The following is a 25,431-nucleotide window of genomic DNA, read 5'->3' as shown; positions in this document are numbered from 1 at the left end:
AGGATTGTACCCGAGACTCACCCTGTCCCTTTTTGCTCCGCAGATCATTCCACGATTCCTCTCACTGTATATATTCAGGACACTTGTAAATAAACTGCACTTACCTTCAGCTGTTGTCTCTGTGTCTGGTTTTGGTCTCGTTCATGGACAAATTACCTTGCGTTCTTGACACCAAAACAATTACGGTACAGTACTTGTGCACTATATTTTATGTAATAATAACAGTAATAAAAATTATAAAAGGAAGACTATTTTTGCTAAAAGGCTAAATTCTTTAATACCTTATAGGCAGATTTTTAAGCACATTACTAAAATACTTAAATGTGTTAAAACGTAAATGTAAACAAATTTTGTGTTTCACTACTGTACAACCCGACATCAGGACCCGTTTTTCATCTCTTCCATTCATCCTTTACACAGAAGACCTTTCTCATTATTTCCTCCATCGGTTATAGCTCAGTGAACTGACATGTCAGAGTAATACTCATCTTTAAGGAGATAAAGCATCGGGGAGCTGTCTGAGACAGATTGCAAAGATGTTATTGCGAGTTTAGCAGTTGGTGCATTAAAGCCAGAGTGAAGGCCCACCATCCCGGCCTCATCTCCTCACCAGTTTCCTGCAGGTCAAATTGATCCTAACAGGAGGACCAGAGTCTGGATGTTGGAGAAGGGGATTTGATATTGGTGTCTGCAGGTGCTAGGGGTCTGTAGTTTAGGGGACCATAGAGTATAAACAACAAGGTATATGGCCACACATACAACTGTAGACAGAAAGAAGATCTGGCTGTTTTTACAGTTTCGGTGCACAGTCCACATATGCAGTACGACGGTATGTAGAGAAACTGTGTGGCCAAGTGTGGTTCACAACAAATTGACAGGTACACAGACTTCCACACAGCCGTGTACACAGCCTGTGATAACAGTCTTTATGGGACACGTACCTAACCACACGATGGCTCACATTCCTTAACGTTCTCACAAATGTGAAGACTGCTGAGGAAAATGACTGTTTGGTAATTGCTACCTTTAAATGTTGCACATTGCAGTCTTTTCACAACACTATGAACTGAATGAAGCAAGTGTCAATGAACCAACTGTAACCTGCGATAAGAACGCTTTTGTTTTTTTTAGTCTTTCAGAAAAAAACCACAAAACTTTAGCCCAAAAATCTGCCATGAATGTCAACAGAATAAATGTCAACTGATGTGGCTTCCCTGGAAGGTTTTTGATTAGCTTTAGATTAAATTAAAAACATTTTCAAAGCATGGCAAAATTCCTTAAACTGAGTTAGTTCCAAGTCCTGCTCAACAAGAATTACCAGGACAAAGTAAGTGATCACCTACATCAGTAGAAGGATTTATTTCATGTGGTTTTATCATCCAATCTAGGCACGAGCTGATTTCTGGCTTAAAAGGTATACAATGGTGTTAAGTCACAAAATACATAACATAACCACATTTTTTTCTTTCGTCAATTTGATTCTGAGGTTTAAATTCCTTTTAGGGAGATGTCGGAGTCAGGGCAAGGTTTCCTTTAGTATGTAGCTCAAAGTAATGCTCCCCATCTGTTGCTGTGAGCTGTCAGTCAGCTGTAAGCAAAATAAATAAATAAATGAAAGCAGGGTATAAATATTTCCCCTTCTAAAAAAGGACAAAGTCAGCTGTTTGAAATTTTTGCTGGTAGCAAAAAAGAAACACAGATCGTTATGGTTTGTGTACCAGAGGAGTGACAGCCATCACTCATTTGAAGGGAAATGCTGTTTTTAAACAAACATTTGCAACAAGAGTAGCTTAATGCAAAACTGCTATACTGAATTTGCTTTTCAAAAAGCTGAACAACTTAAAAGACATTTATTCTGCGCAATAAAGACGTTTATTACTCTATCTAATTTTAGCTAGTGTTTATTTTAAAACTTAAGTTTTGTTCTTTAACCTTGTTATACCTTTATTTAAAAAAAATCTAAATCAATTAAAACAGCCTGCTGGCTCTCTGGTGTTTACACTTAAATTTTAATTCAATACTTCAGATTTTGATGCAAGATTTAATGTCCATTACAAATTAGCTCTGGATATAAATTTTATACTTTATGGTAATTGGTAATAATGAATATTTGCCCTTATTTTGATGTTCAAAATTTGAATAGCTGACAGATGTAAAATCAGTGTACATTACATTAAATATGTGACAAGTGATACATTTAAAAATATATTTGTTGTAAAATTTTTGTTTTAACATTGTGATATTGTGTATTTTTGCTTAAGGTTATTATACAGTCAGAATGAAATACCAGTCCATACTTCATCATATCCAATATGTTGAAATTTGCAGAAAAAAAGCAAACGTGAGAGAACGACATAATGTGTTCTTAAGGGGATCTGAGAAGTATGGTACATGATGAAACTGAGCAACAAATGAGCAACAAAACAAAACAAAATAGAAACATCAGAGCTAAAGCTGCTAAGATTTAAAGATGTGATACATTGTAACCAACAACTCATGTTGAAATTTCACATCAGGTTATAACACACTCACCCCTTTATGGAGAGACAATGTTTTCACCTCGAGAAACATCAGCAGAGCACAGAGGCTAATTTCCAACACACAACACTTTCATTAGGAGGTCATGGGAGCCTGCAACATTACTGGGAAATAACAGAGGATAAAAGCAGGAGCCACAAGGAGATGGGATTTTCTGCTGCCTTATGGCAGAAGGATTGAGTGATAAGGCCATTGTATGACAGTTAGTGATGCAGCCGAAAATCAATGTCACTTTTTATCCCATTTTATGTGTAGGATCTATCCTAAAATCCAGCTGTAGCTGGTTTAAGCTTTTGTGTTACAGCCACAGACTGATATATTGGAGTCTGGCAGGTTGGATTCTCCCAAACTGTGTTCTTCACAAGGATCTGCCTGCTTCAAAAGGTGAGGTGGATGGGGTCCTCTTGGCTAAATTAAAAGTTTATTTTAGCTAAAGCCAGAGTACATGTGGCCTTTAGAAGCAAACATACACACAATTACTGGCAAATCTCTAAATAGGTAATATAAAAACATTGAACAAAAAAAAAATTGAAAGTAAAGACTGAAAAACCAAAGGCCCTGAGCAGGAGTGCTGTAATTAATTGAAGGGCACTGTGACTTAAGGCCACACTTATTGCTTCCTTTCCTCGGATATTTTCAGCTCATCCATGGATTTAAAGTGATGACCTTCAAGCATCTTTCTCAGAATCTCGAGGAGTAGTTCCCTAAAAGTACTTCACGAGTGGCAATGACTTGCATCTTCACCCTTACATATGACTTGCAAAAAGGTCTGTTTCACTGTAACAGTCTTTTAGACAAAATTTTCTATCAGTGTTGGCTGATTTAATTTACTTAGCGATGACTATTTCGAGAAAATTTCTGATTCAAACATAGAAGACGGTAACCTACATAGTTTGAACCCAGAAGGGTTGGCACATGCTAACCAGTTTTCAGCTATGGAATCAAAACCCACTCCAAGTCATGGCTGAGTTGTTCCACACAGTATCCAGTTTCAACCCATTTTCAGTCTGTGTCCACAGAGATATGCTGCCAAAAAGACTTTGCTGAATGTCGCTCCAGCTTCAAGAAGCTTTCCCGCTAAGCATGACTTTCATTAGCTGCTCAAATGAACTTGTGTCATAAGTAGAAATACCTATTTGGCTAACACTGAATGCATGAGAGCATTAATAACTAATGCAGTAGTTGAATGGAAAAAAAAATCTCATTAAATAAAAGTGAAAAACCATCTTTGCCTAGTACCTGTTTCTGTAATAAAGAACATTAAAACACAAAAACTGGACCAAAAAAAGTGCTATTCTATGGTTTCAGTGGTGTCTGAGGCATTGCTTATATACATACTGTACTTTTAGCTTTGTTACTTCTTGCCAGAGGTTTTAAGAATGACAAGTATTGGTTTTCACAGTTTCCTGCTTCAGTGTGTTTAGATCTTTTAGTCAGGTGTTTTTACACTGCAGTATAATTACAATCATTTCATAAGTTTTAAAGGCTTTTATTGACAATTGCATTAGGTTTATGCAAAAAGTCAGTATGTGCAGTGTTGACCTTTTCTATTAAGACCTCTACAATTTGCCCTAGCATGATGTCAATCAACTTCTGGGCCAAATCCTGGCTGACGGTAGCCCATTCTTGGATAATCAGTGCTTGGAGTTAGTCATGATTTGTCAATTTTTCTTTTTTAGTTTGTCCACCCGCCTCTAAAGAATTCAACACAAGCTCTCAGGGAATTTAGGGTCTNGGGGGGGGGGGGTTCCTGGCCACTGACCCAAAATTTTGATGTTTTTTTCCCTGAGCCATTTAGTTAATGCTTTTGCCATATGGTACGGTGCTCCTTCGTTCTGGAAAAGGCATTGTTTGTCACCAAGCTATTTTTAGATGATTGGAAATAGTTGCTCTCATAAGATGTTTAGGAACCACTCTTTATTCATAGCTGTATTCTTAGGCAAATTACAAGTCAGCCCACTCCCTTGCCTAAGAAGCAACATCACACATGAGAGATCTCATGATGCTTTACTGTTGGCATGGAACAGGCTGATGGTGGCAATCACCATTTCTTCTTCAGGCAACATTTTTTTCCAGTTTTTTCCAATAATCAAAAGGACATTGATCAAAGAAAATAAATTTACCCTAGTCCTCAGCAGTCCAATCCCTGAAACGTTTGCAGAATGTCAGACTGTCACTGATATTTTTCTTGAAAAGACTGGACTGCTTTGTTGCCCTTCTTAACACCAGGCCATCCTCCAAAAATCTTTGCCTGAGGCCATTTCTGAGCAAGCTCTGCACTAGTGGTGCCCTGAGCCCACAGCTGAATCAACTTTAGGAGATGATCATGGGTGATTGTTGGAGTTTTTTTTGACACCCTGAAGACTTCTTTATAGCAATCTCCTTTAAGTTCTTGATGATCAGATAAAAGATTGATTTAGGAGGAATCTTAGAAACAGCAATAGCCTTGCCTGTGAAGCCCTTTTAGTGCAAAGCAATGATGACTGCATGTGTTTTGTTGCAGGTAACCATGGTTAACAAAAGAAGAACAGTGATTTCAAGCACCGCTCTCCTTTTAAAGCTTCCAGTCTGCTATTCGAACTCAGTCAACATGACAGAGAGATCTCCAGCCTTATCTTTGTCAACAGTCTTCGTAAGTGTTAAGGAGAGAATTACTGGAATGATGTCATCAAGTTACACGAAAATTAATATTCATCCCATTCTCAAAACATTTGGCCATGGTTGTGCATAAAACAATAAAATCAGTGCATAAGCAATAATTATACTGATTGGATATTATTATCAATTCTTATGAGAAAAAATGTCTACTTTTACAAGTACTGACTTACAGCAAATGGTAAACCCAATAAAGACAATGTAAGTGCCACATTACAAATAAATGGTCAACTATTTCAAGCAGACAGTTTGCAATTAAAATTTATTAGCTTAGTAGAATAATATATCTTGAGTACACTAATTTGTTTGCACACCGATAAAGCGGTAAAAATCATGCAATTAAAGTTAATGTGCCGCGAGCAGAAGGCAGGAGAGAGAAAAATAGTCTACAAGAAAGCATGCCCAACTGAGCCGCTGCTACATAAACTGAATCCCTTTGGGAGTTATGTCCCAGCAAAGACATATTTGTGAGTGACATGGTATGTGATCTGCAGATATACCCGAGAGGTACTTTAACAATCCACACAAGTCATCAAACTGAAAAAAGCAGGCCGCGTAGGGAGCAAAACAACAGAGAGTAGGTGAGAAAAGGTAAAGAAGCCTCAGTTAATCCACTACTTTCTCATAGCTGACTAGAACACAAGCAAAAAGCGATTGTCCTAGAAGAGGTACGTCAAAAAATTCTGAATGTAGAAGACGATGACGAAATAAAATTCATCTAATCTTCGAAAGCATGGTTTTCTAAGTGAGTTGGATTATACAGTGACTGTGCTGCTTTGTCCATATTGATAAAACATAAGATGAAAAGAGTTCAATGGAGCAAATCTTTTGTAATGTAGTGTGTTCAATGATGTATGTTTGTTTTGTAGCTGGAACAGGGTATAAAGATGACTTCTTTCTGACTCCTGATTTGTGTGCTTGAGACTGAGACAAGATGAGAACTTTTACGCCTCCAGTCCAACAGAGACCGTGTGCACAGCTAACAGTCAATGAGCTTTGAGACCCACAAAAGCTTTGCTCTCAGTAGTGAAACTCTACTGTGTGCTCTGTGTGGGAAAAACAAACTCGCTTCCATCTGAAAGCTTAATGTGAGCTTTAAATAAATAACTAGGAAAAAAACCTGTTTTGGAGCTGTACTCTACAATACAGTGCAGCAAATGCAGCTTCCATTGTGAAGTCAAAACTACTCAGAGGACCTCATTAACCAAGGGATTGTGCAGCTTCTGATGCAAACCAAATTTTTAACATCCGTTTAATTCACAAACACCCCACAAAGGGAGATGTGCTCCTCAAACTGTGCAGTAAATAAATCAGTGTCTCTCTCTATACTGATGCAGTTTGTCCTCATTCAAATGAGGTATTGGGCATACATTTATCTTAAAAACCCACTAATATTAATGTAAATTAATGCCTGCATTCAAAGGATCCAATTTTTAAAAGACATGCATGTTTTGATGTCACTTAGTATTATTAATTTAAAGTTTTCTTAGAGCAGATGGTAACTGTGTCTTGTGAGAAGAAACAGAAAGAGAAGCAATCTGCTGCACTGCTGCCCTCACAAAAAGAAGGCAGTCATGTCAGGAAACAGCAAAACATGAAATGTGGACGATCCTTTGTGTGTACTTGTTGTGTTTGTCCGTCTGTAAGCAAAATAACTGGATGCACACATGCCATTCATCAACCTTTGGAGTCTACCCTGTTCAAGACCGCTTCTAGGGATGCAATATTAAGCAAAAATACTCTTCAAATTTGTGGGTAATTTTTCAATTTTTCTTTGAATATCTGAAACACTTCAACATACAATGAATGCTTGTTTAATTTGTGCCAGTGATGAGCTAAGGCATTGTTGCAATTACAAACAAATTAACATAAAACACATAAAATCCTGCTATTGCTGTTTTACATTCAAAATAAAAACCTTAAAATTACAAAAAAATAAAAACTTTACTAGATAGTGCTTCACATCCAGAGGGTAAGAAACAAAACATAAAGTAGTTAACTTTGTAAGTAAGACCTGTTCTCATCATGCAATGCAGTTGGGCCACAGTGAGAACACTCTGCCCAGGGGGGGGGGGGCCCAACTAGGGTGAGATGGCACAGCGTGTAATGATCACATTTGCCTGCCTCTTGCCATGTCACATTTGTAATCATGTTCATGCTTGTCACCTGCACCCCTCTCCTGATTGCACTTCCTACACCTGGGCCTCGCCCTATATATCCTCTTCCTCAGCTCTCTTTCAGTGCCAGATTATGAAAGCCCACCAGCGAGTAATTCTCCAGCATCTTCGGACAGTCCGCTTATGTTTTGACCCCCTTCACGTTTCTCGGATTCACCCCTTCGCTGTACCCTCGTCGGACTCTAGCCGGATCTCGGACTACTGGACATCGACCCCTGCCTGTTCCCCAGACTTGGACCCTCGCCTGCCCCCTCGGCTTCGTACTTGGCTCTCGGATCTCCCGGTTTTGACCCCCGCCCGTCCGACCTCGAGCTCGCTTTTTCCCCAACGGCCTACCTGCTGCCAGCAGTGGTCCGCGCTCCTGGACTGCTCTCGGCGATCGCTCCACGAGTTTTGGGTTCCTCCCCTCACCTCGCCTCCTCCCAGGTTAGTGGAACTCCCACTTCTTGTTATTACTTCGTGTCCTTTCTCTCCCCAGAACGAGGACCGGGGACCCTGCGGCTACTTGTCGCTCTCGGGTTGTCAGTAAATAAAGACGTGTTAATCTTTCACTCCTGTGTTGTGGCTGAACTACCGGGTCCGCCAACTAATTCCTGTCACAGCGAGCAACTCTTGGTCTGAAATAAAAACCAAGAGCCCAATTTATTTAGTGAAAAGAAGATAATGGATGAATGTGATTCCTCCCTGATACTATGAGATTTTGTTAATGCAGTTTTAACAAGTTCCTCGTTTCTTCATCTATGAAAACCTGGAGCTCATTGTGAGAAAACATTTTTCTCTTTCTTTTATCAGCGCTATTCAGTTTCTGACTCTGACATTGAGACAGAGCTGGTAGCGGGAGCAAAAGATGCACGAAAGGTGGAGCTAAAACCAGGCACAGCACCATTTTTAGTGAATCAGGTCCTAAGTCATTAAATCTACTGAATAAACTCTAAACCATATAAATTTTTATTTGCTTTGAATGTCAGTACATAGCTTCAACATCGATACTGACACTTCTGAAATTCCAGCCAATGTTTTTACAGTAAATGAACTGAAATTGTGAACTGCATAAGCCCTATTTGTAGCAGTAGCGCTGACAGATAGCAATGAGTAATGTGACAACTAAATCCCCTCATTATAAGATCACCTCCCATTGCTGATTCAGTGACAGACTAACTTGAAACCATTGCAAAATATTAAAAAAAAGATGGTACTGTCAAAACAATGTCTTCACTGCAGCGGTGAAGCTCAATCATCACTTGCTGATAGTTCCAACTGTCTAAATCTCAAGTGTTGCTACAGTTTGCTGTCAATATAGCCGGAGGACATCAAGTCTGTGGATCAGTTGTTTTCAGCTACAGAGTAGGCTGAAGTAAAGACTCACTTTCTAAAACAGCAAAAATAAAAATGGCCTGTAGGCTGCACAACACTCTTCCACTGTAATAAGTCACATCCCATTAAATCTTCCCGAGGGCTGAATATTATATTTCTGCAGAAATTTTCATGCAAACGAAGCAGGTTAAAAAGAGAATAAATGTAATATTAGGCCATAAAAACAGGCATAACGCAAAGGATTATTCTTATGCAATGTATAGGAAGATGCATATACCAAATTAAGACAGAGGCAGATAGAGACTGAGACGCTATAAAAAAAAAGGAATAAGGGGGAGCAAAAGAAGAAGAAAAAAAAAACACATTCCAGAGCAATGTTTGGTATTGTGTGAGCTCTGAGAGTGGTTGCAGAGTGGCCTGGGAAAGAGCCAGTGCAGGTCTCTGGGGAGACCAACCCGCCGGCCTCCCGAAAAACACCAGCAGCACAGACACAGCCAGATGTGGAGCAGTGCACAATACACACACCAAGAACAAACAGAATGAACCAGACTCAAAAGAAATGCTACAGGGATTGTTTTTCTATTTGGCTTGAAACCTCAAAGCATGTTTAAGAGAAGCTGGTCTACCAGGAGAATGTGTATTACAAATATGATATGATGCTCAGAATGACAATATTTTGTATTTGCATTTCCAGATGCACTATTTAAAATGTACACTGTCGAGATTTAAAGACCTGGAATTCTTTGAAGGAATGCAAGAGTTTTAAACAATGATCATGTAATGATGAGAAGCAACAGAGTTATAGCCATTTTAGTCAAACATCCCAAATGACATAAGGATTTTGAGCCAAAATATACAGGTATTTGGAAGTGTTTATAACTTGATCCACCTTGACTAAAGTGCCAGTTCCAGCTGAAGAAAAGCAACCCAGTGGTGTGTCGACTTTCACACAGACTGTAAACACAGACTGTTGTTACAGTTAGTAACGCTAATTGTGCTGAATACCCTAAACACAAAATACAATTTATTATAAACAGTTTGAAAAATTTAAATCTTTTGGTAATCTTTGTCTTTCAAGAACAAGAAAATCCTGTTACTCTTGACCTCTGATATACACGAACATGGTGGAATAGTGCCTCTGCCCTTTACCCAAATAGTTATTAACTTGTCATGACAAAAGAAGCTTGTTAATTTGGAGTTTATAATTACATTAAAATGAATGAATGAGTCAGCCTAACTAGGCATGAACCAATTACTGATTTCAAAGTATACCGCAATGTTAAAAAGTCAGTGTCAAAAGCACAATTTTTTTCCACCATACCAATTTTAAAGTTTAGGATACCAGAGACAAAGTGGTTTTTCCCTCCTCCAGTCACATAAAGCGCCGGGCAGTGCTCCCCCTCTCCTACCTGTTGCTCCAAGCCGTCACTCAGTTGTTTACAGTAGCCAGAGGGGAAATTCCCAAAACGTTTTTGCTCATTAAAAATAAAGTTAAATCGGTTGGTTGTACATTTCACGTGACAGTTAACCCAGTCAGTCATGACTTGTCTACCAAAAAAGCAGCACCTGCCTCTCTATTCAAGGTACTGTTGTTCTGAAACAAACATTTGCAACAAGCTACAAGAGTTAGCCTGCAAAGGCTTAAATAAATAACTAACACTGACTTCTCAGCCTTGACCTTAAATATAATCATAAATATATAAAAATAAAACTGATGATCAAAAATTGACTGAAAACATGTCCTTAATGCTGAAAAAAGCTGGGACAATAAACATGTTTGTTTGTTTTTTTCTCAGTATCCTTATTTTTATCTAAATAAAAAAGTGTATATATATATTTTTTTTAATTTTATTTAGTATTTTAACAATTATACCAATAAAATAATCAATATTTAGCAATACATGTAATTATTTAGGCAACAAAAGTAATAGTACTTGCAGTTTTGATTTTAAAATATAAACAATTTATGTAATGCATTTCTAAATTTTTGTTGTAATACTCTGAAATTGTAAACATTTTGTTTTATTACTGTGGTATTTTTGCTCTCAATGTTGTTATAACATCATATGAGCCTATCCTTAAACCTAACATATCTAACTTTAAGTCTTTTTTTCCTCATAAATATAACACTGGACACAGCCTAAATATATATAAAAAGATGTCATTCTTTGTTTAAGTTAGGTTTTATTTGTACAAATGACTTTTCTAATAATCTAGAGAACAATATTTGTGGATTTCAAGTAACAAAGAAAGAAAGCTCTAACTCTGTGCTGTTTTGAGGAAAATGTGTATTTTTTTCTGTAAACATTTTATTACAAACAGACAAATTCTCTATTATCTTTTAGAAAACATATAATTGTTGTTAATTTCAGTTTTTATAGAGAAATTGGAATTTGGACAAAATGTGTATGACAGTCACGCATCATAACTTCTCTTTGATTACAGCTTCTCCGATGAGGAACAACATGTTCCTGCTGCAGGTAAATCAGATTGCTCTGCCTCAGTGTTCACCCTGTTCCTGTCAATAGGCGAGGTAAAAATGTGCAATGTGATACTGTCAGATATTAATGGCTTCGCTCTGTTCTTCCCAGCTTTTCTCAGACAGGAACCTCAACTGCGCTCAGCAGTGTGTGAATTTGATGTTACTGTGGAAAAACTGCAAAAAGAATTTAATTTTCTTTGACTCATTTCAGTCTACTTGGAACCACTAAAACTGATCTGTAGGTTGTTAACCATGAAACGTCATGTTTTTTGTTGCATTAACCTTTTTTTTTCATGTTAGGAGGAAATACAGACATAGATAATCTACAAAACATACATAAACGCTGACAGTTCCAGGTGCTGAATAATGCAGAACTGCAACTATAAAAGGCTTATATCAATACAAAATGTGTCTGAAAGGCTATAAATAACAAGCATTTTCTTGTTATTTATAGAATTCTCTTTATTTTGTCTTTCATTCACACTGTTACACACACACATACACACACACACACACACACACACACACACACAAACTCTCACATTCACTCAGACTCTCTACACTGTGGTGTAAAACTGACACAGCGATTAGCCAGGGGCCAGCATGGTGAAGGCTACAAAGAGCTCATGAAGATTTTCTCCCATCTCACTAACTACCCTCCGCCTGATTTGCTTTGCAGCAGGAAAAATTAAGGGTAGCATTGCATGATGAGCTGGATCTTCTTTGAGCGCCAGCGGGGAAGGAGTGAGCAGCAATCAGCTGGGATTGCAGACGATTCCTTTGGTTTCAAGACCGTAAAAATCACACTGACAAACTTGTTATGACTGCTTGTGAAAGTTTGTTCGCCCAGTGATACTTTTACTCCTCTCTGTGATGAACTAGGCTTGTCATGCTTACTGCATAATACAATCTGGATTTAGTTAAAAGTACCTAGAATTACTTGAAGCAATGCATATCACCTGCCGCCTTTCATGCCACAGTTTTAAACCAAGATCAATTTATTTTCAGGAATAGCAGGGTTAGAGCCTTTTCCTTAAATCTTAAAATAAAGTTACATGTGATGTGATATTGTGAGGTGTTGCCCGACATATAAATGCTAAAAAGGTGTGTTATGACTAGCTCTCAGCTACTATCATACTAAATCTTTGCTCAATATCTGTAAACTTGACTAAGTTTACACAAAAATTGCTATAAATTTTTGTGTGCGGCAGTCATCCTGAGTTTGACAACAAAAGTTAATTGGCTGTAGGTGTACATCCTAGTGCTGGGCGATAAGACGATACATATCGTGTGGACGATAGAAAAGTGTCTATCGTGATATATTTTCTTCTATCGTCTCTATCATAATTGTATCAATGATTCATGTAAATATTTCATAACGTAGGCTACGACAAATGTATTAGTGTTGTCACTTTGCATACATTCAGTTTATATAAGTGATAAATAATAAGAAAAAACTATTTTGCGAAGAACCTCCGTTTTGCGACATGACGCTGCTTTACGTGTGGGTTTGCGACATGCTTTATGGCAGCAGCTTTCTGTGCGGCGCGGTGTTTTCACCATAAGTGCTGAAAGATGGAGACGAGTGAAATATCAAACCTGGGGTCGCAAAAAGTAGAGGCAGCTAGCAGGCAGCCCAAGAAGAAAGACTTTTACCAAAACGAGGGGGGACGTCTGTGATTTGGTTCAAGAGCAGAAAAAGATAATATGCTAACTCTGCTAATGCTAACTCTACTATTAGACTTTTCTCATCTGACACCAACACAACAAACCTCTTCTATCACTTAAAGAAGAAACACGAAAAAGAATATTTAACAATCCAAAAAGAACATGATCAAGCAAGTTGTAAAAGAGCCGGGGAAATTTGCGAAAAGTGAAACTATAGCCGGCTGAAGATAATGGAGTCTGTTGTCATTTGATACTGTTACGTCTAACAGGTACATATATATTGCTGCACTAAAATGCAGCAAATCTCATTTGTGAAAGTTCAGTTAAATGTCACTTCGAAATAAAGCTTGAAAAAGTAAGAAATGAGATTATTTTTTCATATTTTTCAGAGAATAACTGACAACGTACGTAATTGGGGTATATTGTGATATATATCGTTATCGTGATATAAAATGATCCATATCTTGATATAGGATGTTTTTCCATATCGCCCAGCACTAGTACATCCAATGATTACGTTGAGTTTCATTAAAATGTGTCTGATTGTATGTGAGATATATTGCTAACAGACAATCAAGATTGACTCCAGAAGTCAATGTCAAAGTTTTACAAAAAGATGATGCACATTGTATAGAGCCAAGGTATGTGTTGGTGATGACTCTCAGCTACTACCAAACCAAAGATTAGTTCAATTTCTGTAAAATTGACTGGATGTTGGTTAAAGTTCCTTAGCTGTGGCGGCCATTTTGAATGGGGACTGATTTCAAAGATATATCAATTGCAGATGTACATCCAACGATTACTATCAGTCTCATTAAAGTCCATCCATTTGTTCATGGAAAATTTTGTTAAACGTACAAAATGCACAAACACAAAGACAAAAACATTATCCCCCTCCTTTCACCTTGTGGTGGCAGGCGATAAGTAGGCATAATGGTGTTCAGATAAAAAGTTGAATGAAACTGACACAAATATGACTAAGTCTGATGTTTGACTGGTGCTGTTTTAATTCCTTAATTTTGTTATGTGAAGAATTCTCACCATGAAATGTGTATTTTGAGGAATTTAACTTCTAAAATTCATCCTGTCTGTATTCCACAAGCATTTATTGACATGAGTGTAAAACCAATCACTGGAGCATATTTTGATTTTAAACACAACCACGTGTGAAATTCAAGTTTGTAACCATTTTAATGTGGTATTATTTTATGAAAGAAAACAAATGATACAAGAAATATATGAACAGCACCATATTTAAATATTTTTACTTTGTGACTACAACATATAAAATCACAGATTCAGATGGTAAAGCTTTATTTCAAATAAAACATAAGGACCCAATCCTGTCAACTTGCAGAATGGGCTGTTTAAAGCTGCTGAACGGGAACAGGACTTATCTAAAGTTAGCATTTATGGACATATCACTGGCAGTGTGTTAACGTACTGAACTCAAAGGCTTCTGGTATTTGTGTGTGTATGTTTCATCTCACCTCAGTGTGAAAGTCTTGATCTCCTGTGCTACAGTAGTATCTGTGTTTCATCTGCTGCGAACTGTCTGCTTTTCTTCTCTCTGTGACAAACGCAGAAGTGCTTCTGAGTCACTTGCATCTCCAAGTTGCATATTTGTACATAAATATTTGTAGGTTCCAGAATACTAAATGAGACAAAAATGCAGACTTTAAACTTGGCAAGTTACAAAAAATAACCCTAATATTTTGCTTGTACAAATATTTTTTAGGAAGCTTAAAAAGTGAATAAAATATTTTATTTGAAGTCTCCATTGATCAGTTCAAACAATAGTTCTATTAAATAAGGTTTACAAGTATTATTAATCTATCTTCAGACCAATAAGAAGGGCAGAGAATAATTATTAAACAAAGATTAGTTAACCACAATAGATTGTACCCCAAAAAACTGATGCAACAACAACAATCTACAACTTTGACAGATAACAAGTACGCATTCCTTTAATTTCTTGTTTTCTCGATTCTTTGAGTTTAAACTGTGGCTCTTAACGATCTAAAATAAGGGCAGGATGGGATGATTTGTGTGTTCTCTGACAACTAATTACATATTTTTAAAAAAGGCTTCTTTGTGACAAAAGCACAAGAGGAATCTTCACAATTTATAGAGTATCATAGGGGTTCTCAGCTATCACCCATCCTGGCTTTAATTGGCTTTTCTGGAGAGCAAGCATGAGATTATATAAGCTGAATATATAGGAAGCTACGAGCGACAGCGGAGCTGAATGAAAGCAAAGCCGGAAAAGCTTGTCCTACTTTCTTCAAAGAACAAACGCCTGTTTCTGCCACAGCTCTCCACTCCGGGAGAAACTAGAACAAGAGAACAGATTTGATAACAGCTCTCAATTACCACCAATAAAAAGAAACCGTGGTTCTGTGAGTGAAGAATTTCTCTTCCTAGTTTCCCATGCTGGTTTTGGACAATGTTGGGTTGATGGTAGCAGGGGACAAGTTGATTTCACTAATGACGTAGCAATAATTTTGTTTCTCAGCATGCTAACTGTGTTCTCTGAAAGATAATCCAGAAGTCTGGTTTCAGTTTAGAAGGCATTCATGTGTTATGTGACATAAGTGGTGCTTGTTCCAAAGTTTGATAGATTTCGATGGGGAAACAAATTATATAGGGAGGCAGAAAAAGAGCTATTAGGTGTTGGTGCACTTCATACTAGGTTTTTGTTTCACTGGTCTAAGAAAGAGTCACACAGATGGAAATCTACATTCTGAAGGTTTACAAAGTGTTCTTATTTATTCTGTACAAAACTAGAACATCTGAGAATGGCCTATTGTTAAAGCAGCACGCAGAGGGCAAAAAGCAGCTACTGGTGCTGAGTGCAAGGAAGGTGATACCACATCATCCAATTACACTGAACACAAAGTGCCAAGTGGAAAACCAACCAACAAGCAGCAGAAACTAAAAGATGACGGAGAAAGCTGAGGAGGTGAGGAATGTGTCCTGCACCACCATCACTTCCAGGTGAAATGCACAAGGGAAGGCAGGAGAGGATGCCTGTGAGTCAAAAGCTTTGAAATAACAACAAAAATAAATAAAAGTTGCTCACACAAGCTGTAGCTCTACCTTCGCCTGAACAAGAATTTCATTCCTCACGTTTCCTCCGATCAGCCCCAAACCATTAGCGTTAGAGCGCTGAGAGATCAAGTCTGTCGGGTCTCATTAACAGAAACAGGAAATCTGTGCTTTCTCTTGGAACGGCGATGCTGAAGATTTGAAAACCACATCTTTCTAGCACTGACTGCTGCAATTTACACAGGTGAAAACTTCAAATCGAGACTCAAGAATTAGAAATTTACCTACACAATTTATGAAAACTAAACGGAATTTTGCTTCGCCTACTTTAAGTCTTCAGTTGTCTGTTGATACGTGTAATATGAACACATGTCAGCCCTCAATTTCTCAACATAAAACATCCCACATAAGGAAATGCTGAAGATAAAATTAAAAGCGAGTGAGTCATCTGGTGGTTGTAACAGTTTAAGTTTAACACATGATGTATGTATTGAGATTATCTACGTATCAATAACATCCAAGTCTGGGTCCGAGGAGACCTAGCATCACCAAAGAAAGCAGGACTTAAACCTGCTGAGACACGACGACACAGATGGCTGCCTTTTTACCCAGCTGCCACTGAGACATACAAGATCTGAGATCATTAGTGGGATATTAAGTGCATAAAATGTAAGCAAAGGTGAATCAACAACACAAGCCCTACGATGGGTAAAAAAAACACATTTCTCATCTTAGTATTGATAGATGAAATGATTGAGTTTAAAATAAAACGGGTAGAAAAAACTAAAAGTATTCATCACTGATGTGTCCACGTCTAATCAGCTGTGGGGTGTTTAAGTTTCTGTCAGCTCATTTTTGTTTCTAACAAAAATGCTGTACCAACCGTCTAGACCCCTCAGATCTTCTGCTTCTGGACTGCTCTGCATCCCCAGAACCAGAACCAAACGAGGAGAAGCAGCTTTCAGTTTCTATGCACCACAAATTTGGAACAAACTTCCAGAAAACTGTAAAACAGCTGAAACACTGGGTGCCTTTAAATCTCAACTTAAAACCCACCTGTTTAGAGTTGCTTATGGCTAAATTAGGGTTAGAGTGCGGGTTTTTGATGTTTGTCTCTTTCTTACTGTTTATTCATTGTCACATGCTGTTTTTATTTTGTTTTTTAATTATGTAAAGCACCTTGAAATGCCTTGCTGCTGAAATGTGCTATACAAATAAAATTTGATTGATTGATTGATAACATGACCAAAATGACGCCATCTGTCTGTTGTCATTAATGCATCAAAAAACACAGGAAATAGAAGGAATCAGCTGGCAAACACAGCTCAGCTCCGTTAACTGATAAAGAAAAGTTTTCAGAGCTAAAACACTGGTCCACACGTTGATCACAGCTAAGCTGGATGACTGTAAGATTAAATCAGACGGGTCTCCAAAAAATTCCCTGGAAATCTTTCAACTGATCCAAACTACTGCTGCCAGAATACTTGCAGGTACTAAGTGTTTTAGCCTCTACACACAAATTAGTTGTAAAATCACTGGCTTGTTCCTGCAAATACAATTTGTGACAAGACTACTATGGATGTTCAGAGCAGGTTGCAGTTATCTAATTGGTTTTCATTCATCAGTATTAGAGTAACTGAGCAGACCTCGCTCACAATCTGATTTTGTTGTTGACTGTCTATGGTTTTACATTAGCCACGCCACAATACAAGATAGACAAATGTCTGTTGACTTGCAGTGCGATACATGTAATATGAACACAAGTCAACCCTCCATATCTAAACAAAACTCATCTCACATAAGCAAACGCTAAAGATAAAATCAAAGAAGAGGTAGTTGTAACAGGTCAAGTTTAGCACAGCTATGTTAACTGCTGAAGAAAAATTTTCAAAGCTAACATGGCAGCTATTGTGATGCAGCATGTCAAAGCCTCTGCGATATGGACATATTTTAAAGTACAAAATGAGAGCATCTTAGTACTTGGAGTGATACAGCTACCAATTTTTTGGACACTGAAAACCCAAACGCCCGGCTGAAAACACTAAGTTCACCCTGCTAACACTTACAGCTAGCACAGTTAAGCAAAGCAGTGAAAAGGAAGAGACAAGTTTCCATGGAACCGCAAAAAGACAAAAAGGACTACAAAGCAGGAGGTAACTGAGTGTTTTACTCTGGATGACCAACCCATCACATGGAATAGCTTTCCATCACCTTTTGGTGCCAAGGTATGTCCTATCCTCCCAAATCTACACAACCAACACAGAGCTACCTGAGCTGTGTGAATAAATTCTCCATCACCTTGCACATTTTGTTTCTTTGTTGATAGTAAAAGAACAATATGAGGAACAATACAAACACGTTTTCTTTACTGCAATGCAGAGCTACTGAGGTGTCAAGCACACAACGGCACTGATTTTAAGAACTTCTATTTATCTGTGGTATGTAATCTGTAAAAGAAATGCAAGTATTGGACTCCATACTTGCTAATCCATAATCCTAAATGACTCGGATCATTCCAAAAAAGCTTGACTGGGACATCCCTAATGCCAAATGTTTTAGAAGCTAATTATCAAGCTATGAACTGACAATTGGTGACAAGAAAACATAGTTCAGGTAGTTTTTCATGAACTGTAACGTAGACAGATTGATCCCAGGCTCCTTTGTAAGTTAAGAAGTCTTTGGGAAAAACTATTAACCCAAAAAAATCTTCTCAATGGCAGGAAAATACTCTCTGACAGCTCTGACACCTTGATTGAGAAATACTATATAAAGCACTTTAACATTTACAATAATTAAACACAGTGGAAATAAAATATTGAAGTCTTTAATGAATTTGAAATTAATTCAAAAATAAACTTCATTTCAACTATTCTCAACCAAATAAATTCAAGATTTACAGTAAAACTTAACGTGATAAAGAGGAGAGAGGACAGTAAAGCTTGGTTGTGCATAAAATTCAAGCAATTTAACGAGCTGCCAACTGAGAAAAAGACACTGACGCAGACAGATGGACCAAGACGTGCATACATGCCTGCAGAAAACAGAAGTAAACTCACATAGCAATGAATCAAGCAGCAGCGCTGGCAGCCATGGAGTCCCAGTTGGTGGAGCAGAGAGCACCGACTTCTGGAGCCTTCAGAAGACAGAGAGACAGGAGGCAGAGACGGGCGAGATACACAGACAACGTGTGAAGGAAGAGGAAAGGGAAAGGAAGATGGAAGGGGAAAGAGAGGAAAACAAAACAAAAACGGAGGGAGACAGAGGAGAGCGTTTTGTTAATTCAACTTCCTGGCTCGTTTTGAAAAGGAATTTATTGTTCAGATATGTTTTTACAGAACACCTTAAAGCCACCTTACAACACAAATGTACATAACTGAATCCTAAGGTTATGCTCTCAACACTCTACCTTTAATGAAAACACAAACATATCGTATATGGCTTAATAAAACTTTGTATTTGTATATAAGTGTTCAGATGGACATGCGTGTTCTCTGATCATGTGAGGTGTCTTTAGGTATTGCTTAACATAACGAGCCATCTGAATTTGTGCCTGAAAATGGAATTCGTCTGAGCATCTCTGCAACATCTGCATCGTCACACAAAAGTCCCATTTTGTTGCGTATTTAGTGGCCAAGAAAAGATCATCTTCACCCTCTGTGCTGAAAAGCTGTCGCCGCATCACAGCCCAAAGCACGACACCGACACAGGAAATGCAGATTAACTTTCAATATGTCCCAGGGACTTTTGAGTCCAAAAGTGAACTCCAAGACAAGAACACTGTGGTTTTTGAAAGCCCCAGTTTACTGGTTAGCGTCTTGTTTTTTGTTTTTTAAATATACGCACAATGCTGAGTTAAGCATCAGACATGTGACAATCCAGTTCTGACATTGCTGTGCTGAAAATAAACGAGACAGTAACAGCTCCCCCTAATCCAGTCGGTGGGTTTGATGCCAACTGTAAAGGGAGACAGACTTTGTCTTGGTGAACTGAAACGGCTTCTGAGCCAAATTTAGCCTCCCTTTGTTGTACAATCAGTCTGATGTTCTCGATTTGAAATAAAAGAACTGGCTCTATGAGTGTTGCTATGCTACAAAAGAGGGGTGGGGGAAAAATAATAGAAAAAAAAAAAAAAAACGCAAAATCGTCATCCCATTTTTAAAATTCTATTAATGTTCTGCACTGCTGCATGTGAAGATGAAGCATTTTGTTTGTGTTGAAAATAACCACAGTCCTCCAAAGAGCCTTGGCTTTTTTTTTATGAGCCCATTTATTTTCTTTAGAAAAGAAAAATGATCTGTCAAACAGTGAAAATGGATAAAAATCCTTGAAAGTCATGCGGTGATGAAACTGTCAACGTTTGTGAGAGCAAATTTTGAATAAACGTAGTTTTGGTTTAAAAATAGCACCTTAGTACTACTGTATTGGTTGGGTTGGATTTTATTTCTTATTTTCTCAACAACACATGGATCCAATATGTCAGCATTATAGTAGTTGGAGTACAGCAGTGCAACAAACAAGAGCTAATCTCCCCACAGCTGTTTGAGTAAAAATGAACAAATTCATTTGCTGTTGCAAGATTACTTCAAGAATTGAATTGTTTGAATGTTACTCCTTAAACCCTGTCCCCACTAAATTGAAGATTTGTTTTTCTGTGTTTTAACCTATTATCCACATTAAAACTATGTATATGTACATCCAGAGTTTCATTAAGATCCATCCAGTGGTTCATGGGATATTTTGCTAACAGACATACGGACAGACACACAATCATGTAAGCAATTAGTTGATCACCCACCTTTCACGGCAGTGGGCAATAATAATATATCTGTCTAAAATAACTCCCTAAATAAAAGCTAATTAGTTATAAATAAATCAAAGCAATGTTTAATCAAACTTAGCTTTTTCTAGTGACATTTCAGGGATGGAATGCTTACTGAGGTGAATATTTTCCCTTTGTTAGCTGTTTCTGCTTCAGAAAATGTTCTCAGTTAACAGATGGAAGTACAATGGTTATGTCATGAGACCATCCACAACAGCTTCCAAAATATACTATTTACAAACAGAAGTACAGTCAGAGTACTTTTAAGCATTACTTCTTAATGCAGCTTGTTACATTGCATTTTCATTGATATTTAAACCCAGAATAACACTGTCATCACAGAGCTGTGAAACAGACTTAAGAGCTGCCAAAGAAGCTCTTATCTACACCTCTAGTTGACTTTAATGGTTTAGACTAGTGGTTCCTAATTATTTCAGCTTTTGACCCACAAAATAAAAGTTGCAGAGACTTGTGAGCTTGATGATTGCTGGTTTGAATAATACAAACATTACTAGACATTTAACATAGCCATGTCGACCACTATAACATGCATAACGTTGCAAAAATACAATTGGCAATTATTATTAAATTTAATCTGATACCTTCTTCTTCCAAGGTTGTTGCGTAGAAGTGCAACAGTGTTTGTTTTTGAACAACTCAGCAGATTTCAATCACAGCGTGTGTTTGCAGGTGTCGCTACACGCATGTCCTTGCCTCTGAACTGCGTTAACCACAGTCCCTCCCTCACGCCTCGTAAACAACAGCTGGTTCTAGTAGTCCATCTGCTACCTGTTAAATCCCCCACCACCACAGGACTCACAGCTCTGGCAGACTGTCGCTTGACTCCTACGAAGGGCGGGTGGGCACTTCCAGGGACACCATGAGCAGTAGCTGCTGCTTTTACAGTCGACTATAATAATAGCAGCTTGAATTGTCGACTGGCACACTCAGACATGAGCAGGCTTGTAATTGGCTGTCTCAGTGATCTTTTTATTTTTAATTTTTCAAAGCATGACTGGCTTGAAAATAAATGTACTGATTACTGTATTGCTGTTGTCTGAAAGGTGTATTTAGGATCTTCGATGTAAGAAGGAGAATTTGGATTTTAGCTGGTCTTATGACTCATCTACAAGTGTTTGTTTACTGCTCAATAGATGGTATTTTTAAACGGTAGATCAATATATCAGACTTAACTATATATATATATATATATATATATATATATATATATATATATATATATATATATATATATATATATATATATANTAGTTTTGGTTTTGAAATAAGTTTTATATTTAAAAAAAATAATGTTGGTTTTAGAAGATTTCTTGAACGTTTTTGGTTTTACAATTGTCTTTGTAGTATGAGATGACTGACACTGAATTAATGACATCTTCAGAGCTTCACTGAAGTTTTTATTTATTTATTTTTCTTTCCAGATCAGCTTCATTTTCCTCAGCCCCTGACTAATTTCTGAAAGATTAGTCTGGCTACTCAGTCTTATTAACACTTGGGGTGAGATGATTCATTGAGTAAGTTGAGTAACTCGATTACAAAAAGCACTTGAGGCAAAAAATCTTTGACTCGGTGCTGTGTTTATTCCAGGGGAGTGCGTACTGCTTGGCTGACGCCGTGTGCAGGGACAGTTCTTACTGTAATACAACATGCTAAAGATTATGTTGTGTGCAACTGGGGAAAATAATGAGGAGAAAGTCAGAAAAAGACCGGAAAGCCAAAGGTTTGGGACTATGTCGATGAAAAGTCATGTAAAAATAAAAAATTTTGTAGAAATGGTTCTAATTAAAAGGGCCTTCACTGCAGCTTCTTCAATCATCATGCACAAACTGTAGGAAATAGTTAAGAAAATGTCAAGTAAGAACCTGTGACAATGCGTAAGCAAGGTGAAAAAAAAACATTGGCTCTGTGCATCTTTACGCACAAATTTGCGACAAGCTTCTAGAAGAAATGAAGCTTCTTTTTATGAATACTGATGTGTCTTATTAAAGAAATAAAGAAATCCTGAATTGTTGGGACTTCTACATTTCCAGCATAGAAGACTTAGAATATGTCAGCCATAATGAGGAGATCAAACTGATTCAGTGTCCAAGAAATATTTCACAGAACTATGTCACAAACATCCTGTTATCTCATCCCTGGGTAAGCACATAAAAAATCCAGGTGTTAGGGATTTTTGTAATAAAAAAATGTTCCTGAAAGAGTTTCTCTCATCAATGAATACCCAAATTGATCTTTCACTGTGCGCTGGCACATGTGCGAGCATGAAAGTGGAACCATTTCTGACAGTAATAAGGGGAGGCCAACCATTTATTCTGGGTAGAAATCAAAGTCGTCATGTATAAAAGTTGGGAACCACTCGCATATGAGGCATATGAGGGTAGTGGTTATTATCCATTTTTAGATGCATCTATCGGATGATTCTGGATTGATTTTCAAACGTCAAAAATCGATTTTGGTAACTTTAATCTGTGCTGCCAATTTAAGAGAGTCAGCAGACTAGTTGGTACAGTTTGTCCCAGCAGAGCTGCAGTAACTGGTGTTTTAGAAAAATGCTGTGTGTTTTTACATCTTTTCCTCTCTAAACCCTGAATACTGTATTTAAGTAACAGCTGAAGTTCTCATAACATGACTGTCTTTAATATTGACGTTGAAATGTTTGATTTGTGTATAGATTTCCAGTAATGACACAATGCTAATCATGTTAGCTTTTCTTTGGCGTTTCCAATGTTAAATTAGCATCTATGCTATGTGTTGGTCAGCAGCATTTAATAATAGAAGTTTTTGGCATATGTTATTGTGCACTCTTTGTTAGGCATAAAAATATATACATCAGTGTTTATATATGTAAAATACGCCATAGTCATTTTGATTCGTAAGCTGTCTCTGTATTTCAGTTTCAGTGTTTTGGATAAATATCTTAAGCTTACCAGGTGCCTCCGGGTCTTTATTCACAAACCTGATATTCGCAGGTAATCAAGATGCATCAGTTGTCATTTTATAATCACATCACAGCCCTCTGAATCATAATCAAATCGAATTGTGAGGTGCCTAAAGATTCCCACCCCTACTGGCGTGATGCATGTATACCTGAATACTTGATTAATTGACTAATTATTCAGTAGAGAACTCAATTTCTAAAATACTCAATAGCTTTTCCCACTGACTGCAGTGAGGATGGACTCAGGGAACACGGTCACAGAAACAACTAAATCTGAAGGGAACAATGTACCTATTGAAAGTAAAATTACAAACTGTCCAGAAAACATGGTGTTTGATACCAGCAATGATTTGAGTCATTTGTTCTTAACTGTGCATAACAGTTACTTAAAATCAGGATTAAGTTGTTAAGGGTTTAGAATCAGTCAGTTTATCAATCACATGAAAAGCTGCCAAGGAGGATATATTGGCTGACCACATGCATTTAGCTAGACTGTGGTTGCATCTATTGTTTGGAGGATATTCCATTAAGTGCCTTTACAACATGAGGACAACAACCTTCCTGTTTTACCTAATGACATTTCAGCAGTATGCTATGATCCATTAAGCTGATTATGCTTCAAAAAAATCCCACCAAAAAACCCCAACAAGAAGCTACTTCCACACCACTTGCTTTAAGGGATTACAGCGCAAGCTAAGCCTGTCTTAAAAAGTAAGACCTGTGTTTTTCCTAAACGAGGTGTCTTCAGTATAGCTTAAGCCTGTGGCTGAGTCCAGCAAGGCACAGGACGTTTTTACACAACAACATGGCTCAGTGGAAGACCACAGGCAAATCGTCGCTTCAGACCTTAAGCTTAGTGGCAGAGCTGATGCTGTGCAGACGGTCCCAGGTCGTGTCTCTAATGCTGCACCCAGGCCTGTGTTTCTTCTAATTAATTTGAGTGTGAAACTCTTCTTAGTAAGCGGAAAAAGAAATCAAGCAATTAAAAAGAATGAAAGTTAGTAATAGGTCTTCAGGGATTCGGCCTCCTTCCATTGATCATTTAGATTTTTTGTGGTTGAGTAAAACAATGCAGTGGTGGAGGAAGGCATCAGAAATTAAACTTTTTTTTTATTCTGATTTTACTTAACAGCCAGCGTTAAACTTACGAGGGTTTATTTACACTACAACACCATGGTTGTTTTAATATTATTTTCTTTTCCTTAATTTCACCTCATCACAGGTTTGAAACAATATACTGAGGAAATAAAGATTTTAATAAGATTTAAAAGGTATTAAAGGTGAAAGCTCTGCTTTGGGAAACTAGAAATCCTTGAAGGAATCACCCACCGCTTTGCAAGCCAAAGTTTTAAACAAAGATCTCACATGACCTGTGAATTTTCAGAATATGTGACATGGATGACCCTCAGCTACTAACACACCGAGCTTTAGCTCAATAACCTAGGAAAGAATGAGTTATAGCAATTTTCGTGTTTGATAAGATTAATTAGCTGCGGAGGCTAACTTGAATTAAAGTTAAAGTACCACTGATTGTCACACACCTAAGTGTGTGAAATTTGTTCTCCGCATTTGACTCATCCCCTGTAGGAGCAGTGAGCAGCAACAGTGCCACGCTCGGGAATCATTTGGTGATCTAAGCCCCCCGATTCCAACCCTTAATGCTGAGTGTCAAGCAGCATGGGTCCCATTTTTACAGTCTTTGATATGACCCAGTCTTTGAACCCACAACCTCCCAGTTTCAAGGTAGACACTCTACCACTAGACCACTGAG

The 25,431-nt window shown here is 37.7% G+C and overlaps 1 protein-coding gene across 4 annotated transcripts in view; it reads right to left on the bottom strand.

Annotated features, from left to right (window-relative positions):
- Positions 1-25,431, bottom strand: part of peak1 (pseudopodium-enriched atypical kinase 1) — a 110,491-nt gene that overhangs the window by 39,425 nt on the left and 45,635 nt on the right. The window contains exons 3-4 of one of the 4 annotated variants that reach the window (XM_017430004.3): positions 18,939-19,015; positions 14,325-14,404 (exon numbers count right to left, since the gene is read on the bottom strand). The exons of 1 other annotated variant lie outside the window; for it this stretch is intronic. The gene's annotated coding sequence lies outside the window, so the exon portion shown is untranslated. The remainder of the gene's footprint in view (positions 1-14,324; positions 14,405-18,938; positions 19,016-25,431) is intronic. 2 more of the 4 variants (XM_017430005.3, XM_037978117.1) reach the window with 2 other exon arrangements.

This window comes from Kryptolebias marmoratus, linkage group LG11, assembly GCF_001649575.2.
Source record: "Kryptolebias marmoratus isolate JLee-2015 linkage group LG11, ASM164957v2, whole genome shotgun sequence".
In the NCBI taxonomy this organism is placed as follows: Eukaryota; Metazoa; Chordata; class Actinopteri; order Cyprinodontiformes; family Rivulidae; genus Kryptolebias; species Kryptolebias marmoratus.
This window is presented reverse-complemented; position numbering and strand designations above follow the sequence as displayed.